We start from the raw sequence: 8,889 nt of genomic DNA, 5'->3' as shown, positions 1-8,889 counted from the left end.
GTTGCAATTAACATTAATCAAGATTAATAAGTGATGTTAAATTGTTGTTCATCGTTACTTTATTTGAACTAATGGTAACAAATGTAACATATAGTATAAATGTATACAGATATACAAATAGATAGATATACTGCATATATAGATATAAAAATAGATGCATAGATATAGTAATAGATATATATAGATAGATGGATTGATCGATCGGAACAGCTGATTTTGTGTAAGTTCTTGTGAAAGAGTGTTTGTTTTCGATACACTGATGTGCACTTTTGTATATTATTATTCTAGATGTTATATCAATCTCCTCTTGTCTGTGTGTGTGTGTGTGTGTGTGTGTGTGTGTGTGTGTGTGTGTAGAGGTAAGGGTGATACTCCTGAGGCTCGGTGCTTTGGTCAAGCAGATACGCCACCGCTCTGCAGAATCTTCAGTCTAAAACTAGTAAAGCCGTAGCCAACACTTCGCCCGCTAAAGCCGCCGTTCACCTGGAGGGCAAAATCGAGCAGGCTCAGAGATGGATTGACAACCCCACACTGGACGACAGCGGCATCGGTGAGACTCTGGAAATTGTCAATTAAAATTTTAAAATGTGTTCTTGTCTGGAGTTACTCATTTACACATTTCCTTCTTTTGTCGTCTGTATTTGTAGGTCAGGCTGCGATTCGTGGGCTGGTTGCCGAGGGGCGTCGTCTGGCCAATGCGTTGCCGGCATCTCAGAGGCACGAGCTGCTGGGTAAATGTGAGGAGGTGGAGCATCTGATGGCGCAGTTAGCTGAGCTAGCAGTCCGCGGAGAGGGAGAAAGTCCACAAGCCCACACAATCGCTCAACAGCTACAGGATACACTTAAAGTAAGAGACACACACACAAGCAGATGTATCTCAGCGAGTATTGACGCTGGCTATCACCCTTGGAGTCGTGAGTTTGAATCCAGGACGTCCTGAGTGACTCCAGCCAGGTCTCCTAAGCAACCAAATTGGCCCGGTTGCTAGGGAGGGTAGAGTCACATGGGGTAACCTCCTCGTGGTCACTATAATGTGGTTCTCGCTCTCGGTGGGGCGTGTGGTGAGTTGTGCGTGGATGCCGCGGAGAATAGCGTGAAGCCTCCACGGCGTGCTACGTCTCCACGGTAGCGCTCTCAACAAGTCACGTGATAAGATCGCGCGGATTGACGGTCTCAGGCGCTAACTGAGATTCGATCCTCCGCCACCCGGTTTGAGGCGAGTCACTACACCACCACGAGGACTTAGAGCTTTGGGAATTGGCGTTACAAATTGGGGAGAAAAATACAAATTAAACTTCAAGCGCAGCTGATGCAGAAGCTGAGCATCATGGTTATGGCGTCAGAATCTATGGAGGACCAAATCAGCCAATATTAAAAACAAATATATATGTATATATATATATACATAAATATGCAAATAATAATACATATTTGCAAATGAATGTAAAAAATTTGGAAATATATACGTGTATAATTAAATGTCGAAATTAATATTTTTATTGTATAAAGATATAAATAAGGAAATAAAAGTATGCATACTAATTTATATCTTATTTGTTCAAATGTATTTATTTATATGTACGCTATAATACATTTTTTGCATATATATATATATATATATATATATATATACATATATATATATATATATATATATATATATATATATATATATATATATATATATATATATATTAATGAATATATAATTAGATATGAAAAATATGGAGGACCAAGTCTGGCGATATAAAAAAAAGAAAATAATTATATATATAAATATATGTATGTTTGTATGTATTTTTTTATTATTATTAATTTATTTATTTTTAAATATCAGCAGACATGGTCCTCCATATTTTTCATATCTAATTATATATTGATTTATAGGCGCACAACCCTGACACACATCGGTCACATTTTTGCAAACAAACCTACATGAATAAATTTAAACAGAACAACAATGCATCAAGAACACTAATAATCATGCACACACGCATACACTCATGCACGCATGCACACACGCCTGCACCTACGCATGCACACCGCATACCTGCGCATACACATGCATACACTGCATACACACATGCATACACTCATGCACGCATGCACTACACTGCCTACCTGCACTACACCTGCATACACACACGCATACACATGCAGGAAAGAGCGCCCTCTGCTGGTAAGTGATTTCACAAAAAGCCAGAATCTAAATATGCACAGACTGCAAAATGTATTTATATCAAAGGTATTGTCTGTAGTAATGTGTGTATGATGTGCTTTTTTCAGGAGCTGAAGGGTAAAATGCAGGAAACCATGACACAGGAAGTGTCTGACATCTTTAGTGACACGACCACACCCGTCAAACTATTGGCTGTGGCAGCGACGGCCCCACCGAACACGCCTAATAGAGAGGAGGTACACACACACACACACACACACACACACACACACACACTAACATGTCCCTCTGTGTGACTGCTAATCTATAATCTGATGGTGGTGTTCAGGTGTTTGAAGAGCGGGCAGCAAACTTTGAGAATCACGCCGCGCGTCTGGGCGCTACAGCAGAGAAGGCGGCCGCCGTGGGCACTGCCAACAAGGGCACAGTGGAGGGCATCCAAACAGCCGTCAGATCTGCCGAGAGCTCACGCCACAGGTAGTACAAATGTATATGTTGAAGAAAATTTTTATAAATGTATTATTTCATTATTATATGAATCTAAATTAATTCACAATTATTAAGTCGTTAGTTCAAGTTTGTTCATTATGCATTAAATAATGTTATACAGCTTCTCATAATATATTAGGACATATGCAAATTAGCAGTAACCGAGCTGTAGCGGTAAGTGCTGTAATGTATTATTCAATGCTAGTTCATGATAACTAATGAAGTTACTCGAATACAACCGTATTGTACAAGCGTTACTGTGGTGAGCAGAGGCGGGGCGGCGGTGTCTCCGACGCGGGAGGCGGCTGAGTGCGTCTCTCTCAAACTGGCGTCTCCGGCTGCCCCTTATCTCAGCTCTCCAGCTGATCAGCTGATTCAGTGCCGGCTGTGCTCCATCGCGGCCCGGCCACGCCCTCCTTCTCATCACAGTTACCTAGTTTTTAGTTAGTTTTGTTTTTGTTTTTTGGGTGTTTTCAAGGTTCAGTTTAGTTTTATTTCAGTTTAACTTTTTATTGCTGCCACAGTTAATGGTTTAACTGATGTCAATGAAAGCGTTTAATGGTGCGTTCACATACAGCGTGAAGTGGCGTTTAAGCTCGGCGTGATTACATACAAAGTCAATGCAAAGTTGTGACAGTTTGTAGCGACTTCGAACATCGCGAATTAAGCTTCATTACGTAAATCTGGAAAAATGGATGAAAGCATCGTGTAGCGGTGTGTGTTTGAGCACCGAAATCGTACATGTACAGAGACCGGACGAGGAAAAAGACATCAGCTTGGAGGAAAGTGGCGAGGAAGTTGCGTGTTAAAATATCGCGTATACTTGATTCTAGCTATTGGTTGTACTTCACTATAAAGTCGTAGAAGCCCGCCTCCTGTCCTTTTCGAGGAAGAAGGGGAATACTCATGAGTTCACACTACTCATGCAAGCGAGAGTTTAAACACACATTTATAATCCAGCGGTCAAGCGAGAACAGCGTTGTATGGTGAACGCACCATAACTGCTTCAAATTCTTTAGAGTAGCATTTTTTATTACTTTCTAATGGCATTTTTTAATTTAAAGAAGGAGGGTTATAAAGGTTTCAAATGTAACATTGTACTGTGTATACTAAGAAAAAATAAAAGGCTAAAACAAAAATTAATAATTAATTAAATTGGATTTAATATTTATTTCTATTGACATTTTTGAGTTAATTAAAATAAAAAATAATTAATTTTTATTTGACAGTTTTGGAATTACGAAGTAAAAGAAAGTATTTTAATTTAGTTTCCATTTTTTTTCAAACATGATTCCATTTTTCTTTTTCTTTCCGTAAACAAATGTATTTTTAATAATGTGTTTTCATTCATAATAACACTGGCTCAAATTCACTGTTTGAGATTGCTTATAACGACTAAAATGCATGAAATTAATTGTGATGATTTAAATCTACTGACAGACCATTCCTTCATCTTGCAGGTTATTTCGGCAGCTCGAATCCTCCTCAAGAATCCTGGTAATCAGGCGGCGTACGAGCACTTTGAAACCATGAAGAACCAGTGGATTGACAATGTTGAGAAAATGACAGGTGAACTTAAATGTTTACTGCTTTGAAGTTTAAATCTGCTAAATGTAATCTGTTCTGAAATCTGTTGAAATTAAAGCAGGAAGAGTTAGCTGATGTTTAAGCCTGTTCTTTATTATTGTATCGGTTACAAAGACTCAGGAGTTGTCGGTTTGATTCTGTCTACTATGGTAGTGAATCAGTCAGAACAGTTCTTGGTTTACTGATCAAAAGCTTTGTCATGTCAATATGACCTGAGAACTGTTACAATGTTATAAAGAGTTCTCTTGTTGTTACAAATGGCTCATAAAAAAAGAATGTTGTTTAGAGTTTGTGTCGTTGTGTTCTTTAAAGATACAAATAGAATCTTTATTTGAATTGTTCAAATCCTTACGATTCTCTTCCTGTTCGACTCCTGACTTCCTCTCTCTCTCAGGTCTGGTGGATGAAGCTATTGACACTAGGTCTTTGTTGGATGCATCAGAAGAAGCGATTAAGAAAGATCTGGATAAGTGTCAGGTTGCTATGGCCAATCACCAGCCTCAGATGCTGGTTGCGGGGCAACCAGCATGCGCCAGCGACCAATCGGATCCTGCTGGTGGCGAAGCGAGAGGTGGAGAACTTCGGAGGACCCGAAGTTCAGAGAAGCGGTGGCGGCTTCAGGCGAGCTCAGCAGAACCATCTCACCAATGGTCATGGGCGCTCAAGGCGTGGCTGGCAACATACAGGACCAGGGTGAGACACTTGCACAGAGAGAAAAAAATACCTGCATACTTGCAGAATAAGCTGCAATCTGGACCAGATTTTTTGCATTATGTTTTGTATATTTCTGTCTTTGTCGGCGGAGTAGGTCAGAAGGGTTTCCTCGACTCTGGTTTTAAGATTCTGGGTGCCGTGGCTAAAAAGTCAGAGAGCGTTTCACCCACAGGAGCGGACTTCCCGCCTCCACCTCCAGACCTGGAGCAGCTGCAGGTCAGTGTCACTCAAGGCTTCTGCAGACAGAAGCAGCATCCAAACTCACGCAGTCAAGAGTATATACTGCATTATTTAATGTGACTTTCTCAGCTCCCAATGCATTATGGGTAGTACAGTGTCCAGTAGATGTGCACTAATAGTACTAGGCCACCTGGGTACTTCACGCCTACTGTTTTATGAATTCTGAGGATTCAGACACTCATTTGCCATTCTACTGTACCTTGTAGGGATGTATGCAGATTTGGATGCTGGGAATGTTCCCTTTGTTTTGCCCATTTTACTCTACCTGCAGGGAACAACATTGACAGTGTTTCGATGGTTCTCATTTAGATAAGCGACAATCGGCTCCCCAAAGCCGCCACTGCGGAGGGTGAAGTGCCCCTCCCGACCCCCACCGCCCGAGGAGAAGGGCGAGGAGTTCCCAGAGCAGCAAGCGGAGAGATGGTCAGTGAGCCCATGATGGTGGCAGCCCGACAGCTGCAGAAGAGGCCGGAAGTGGTCCAGCAAGGTCAGTGATCTCGTCGAGTTTCCCTGCTGGGTTCACGAAGATCGCCAAATCGCGGCGGGTTGTTAATCTCTGGGTGCTGACTTCCTGCAGAGTAGCGACATCATTAGGCTGCTAAAGCGTATGGCTCTGTTGATGGCAGAGATGTCTCGACTGGTGCTGGGGTGGCAGCGGGAATAAAAAGCTCATCCAGTCGCTCAAAGACATCGCCAAAGCCTCTGATGAGGTCCTACGCCTTGCCAAAGAAATTAAGCCAAGCAGTGCACAGACAAGCGCATCAGAACCAACCTGCTGCAGGTACACACACAGCATTTAGTCTACATTTACATTTATCGTTTGTCAACTTACTTTGTTTTACTCGTCAAAGCTATTCAAACAAAAACTTCGAGGTCTAGCCCGTTGCTACACATGCACGCCACGCATTTGACAGGTCAATACAATGCCCAAGAGGTAAACCAAGATGATAGTCGTCAGAACAAAACGTTAGTTAGCATGCTAACCAATTAGCAGGCTAAGCTAATGTAGCCTATGCATAGCATGATAACCGATTAGCTTGAAATAAATAAAAACCTGTTAACTGATTAGTATGCCAAGATATCATAGCATGTGGTTAGCATGCTAACCGATTAGCCTCTTAGCATAGAATTCAGTAAGACATATGTATATATATATTAGTAATCACCATTGGGGTAACACTGGAATCTGATTAACGCAAAGAACATAAAGAGACCAAGACAACAACTTTTGGAAAAAGAAATTCAAAAGAGCATATTTATATAATGCAGTATTTCTTTTTAACTATAGGTGGCGCTGTCTCCTAACTGTTCATTTACCCTCAGGACATGGAGTCGATGACGCATGCCAAGTTTAATTTAAATCCGATAAAACGTTCAAAAGATACATCATCTTATGTTAAAATTCAAAATGTCAGGCGATATTGTCGGTCATGGTATCCTATAAAAATCCACATCAATGGATGCCGTTTGACACAAGGAATCCAAAAACATGATTTTAGCACAAGCCTCACAAAAATCGAAAGTTCTGGCAAACTTGCTGCAAATTAAGCCACTCATTATTTTCACATGCAAATGAGCTTGGCGACAAACTCTTCATTATTAAGCCAAAGGGTTTCTGCAGGTTCAGCACTACCGGTGAAGATCTGTAAATGTCTGGCAAATATTTGCAGCGAATCACAAGCTCATTTGCATGTGAAATAATGAGCGGGAAATCTGCGACAAGGTTGCCAGAAATCTAGATTTTTTTTGTTCAAAATTTATGGGCAAAAATGGCAATTTTTTACATTTCTTGACCCGTAGGTGGCGCTGTCACCAAACTTGGTGTGTTCTCTCAGATCATGGTCCTAATGAAGCATGCCAAGTTTCGTTATGATAGGCCAAAGCATTGCTAAAATACAGCCTCACTTCCTGTTAAGTGTAGGCATGAAGTTAGCAATGGTGTCACTTTTAAACTACAACGTAAATCAAGATTCTGCTCAGTTGTTGCCATGCGACTTGGTCTGAAGATCATCTGTGCCATTCTTTGTAGGAGTAGCTGTAATGGGTGGAGTTTTAATTTAAGGGGCCCATTCTAATCATCATGAGTCGAGTAATCGCGGAAAAATATATTTCTAGACCAAACCGTTCATAAGTTTGGAGCAAAAGAAAAGTGAATTTTTTAAACTAGTGGTGGAGCTATAGAGTTTGGCCTAGAGACCCCAAAATTGGTCAGGGTGTTGTTCTGACCTACCCTTATTAGTGCACCAAATTTCATCAATTTTCTATGTACACTTCATTGACAGAGGAATAAGGAGAAGTAGAAGAAAACTCCTCTAATAAGAAAAGCACAATAAGGCGCCCCTTTTGGGCCTTGGCCCCTTTATAATAGTAAATGGAAAGACAAGCATCACAGCTAAAATGGGCCAAAAAGAGATTTGAGGCCAGAAACGCATGAGCATAAAGAGATCTGGGTTATATTGGTCCACTTAAATGGGGTCTGAGATTTTTGTCTTTTTGTAGGTGTGTGAGAGAATTCCTACCATCAGCACACAGTTGAAGATTCTCTCCACTGTGAAGGCCACCATGTTGGGGCCGCACCAATATCAGTGAAGAGGAATCGGAGCAGGTCAGTTCTTTCTCTTGTTGGATTGTTGTGAAGCCGAACTCTTTCCCAAATCCGTTTAATAGCTCACAAGCATCCAAAATCTATGGTTATCTCTTGTAGGCGACTGAGATGTTGGTCCATAATGCTCAGAACCTGATGCAGTCCGTGAAGGAGACTGTGAGAGAAGCCGAAGCTACGTCTATCAAGATCGCACAGATGCGGATTCACCCTCCATTGGGTCGAAAGACACCGTGGTACCAGTGAGGAGCAGAACCAGTACAAATATCCCAGCGTGTACTTGGAGAAACCGTTCAGTCAGGTCTAAATGTCATTGCAGACTTGGCGTCCACCTGGTGTTGGGGTGACCAAACTATTCCATATCAAACCCGATGTTCTTGAGAGTGTAAAATAAGGGACGATTCAATTAAAACATAATGTGGTCAATTCCTTTTGTAAATTGGATATTTTTTTGAGGGGGAAATGAATCCTGATATTTTCCGATGGTCATTATTTCTCAGATATTTTTACAGAAACCATCTGTGGGTGCATTTTGAAGCCATTTGATTTTCTTAGATGCTGCTTAAAATGAAATTTTTGTATTCTTATTTTCACTCTGAATGTATTTAGAAATTTCACCACCACACACACAAAGACTAATCTTTACATATTGTCTTCACTCGCACAAAAAACAGAAGCACAGATGTTGATATTGCACAATCCTCACTGATTATATGAGTTAAAGTGCACATGGAAACGTCAAAGAATCATCTTTATTATCAGCATTTTTCCTATAAAAATATCTAAACAAGATACATTCACTTGAGGAGCAACATTGTGCAACATTAGACTTGACTAGAGAATAGATCTTGATTTATGTTTATTTTTTTCACCCTATGGGCAAATCGTTGGTTCTTATTTTAAGGATAACCAACAAATTGTACAATCTTACGCAATTTTGCTTCTCACATAAATGTATTTTGTTTAAGGATGTTGTCACTGAATAATAAGACACAAATACTGATTCTAAATACAATGTCGCCAAAGGTATACAGTATAGTTGTTGTTTACCTGTCATCCAGTGTGTAATTTATCGACA

General features: G+C 40.6%; 1 pseudogene; it reads left to right on the top strand.

Annotated features, from left to right (window-relative positions):
- Positions 1-8,057, top strand: part of LOC127633139 (vinculin-like) — a 62,733-nt pseudogene extending 54,676 nt beyond the window's left edge.
- The last annotated feature ends 832 nt before the right edge of the window (positions 8,058-8,889 follow it).

Source organism: Xyrauchen texanus, chromosome 40 (assembly GCF_025860055.1).
Source record: "Xyrauchen texanus isolate HMW12.3.18 chromosome 40, RBS_HiC_50CHRs, whole genome shotgun sequence".
NCBI classification, from domain to species: Eukaryota; Metazoa; Chordata; class Actinopteri; order Cypriniformes; family Catostomidae; genus Xyrauchen; species Xyrauchen texanus.
Note: the sequence above shows the minus strand (reverse complement) of the source record. Positions and strands in the feature narration are given on the sequence as shown.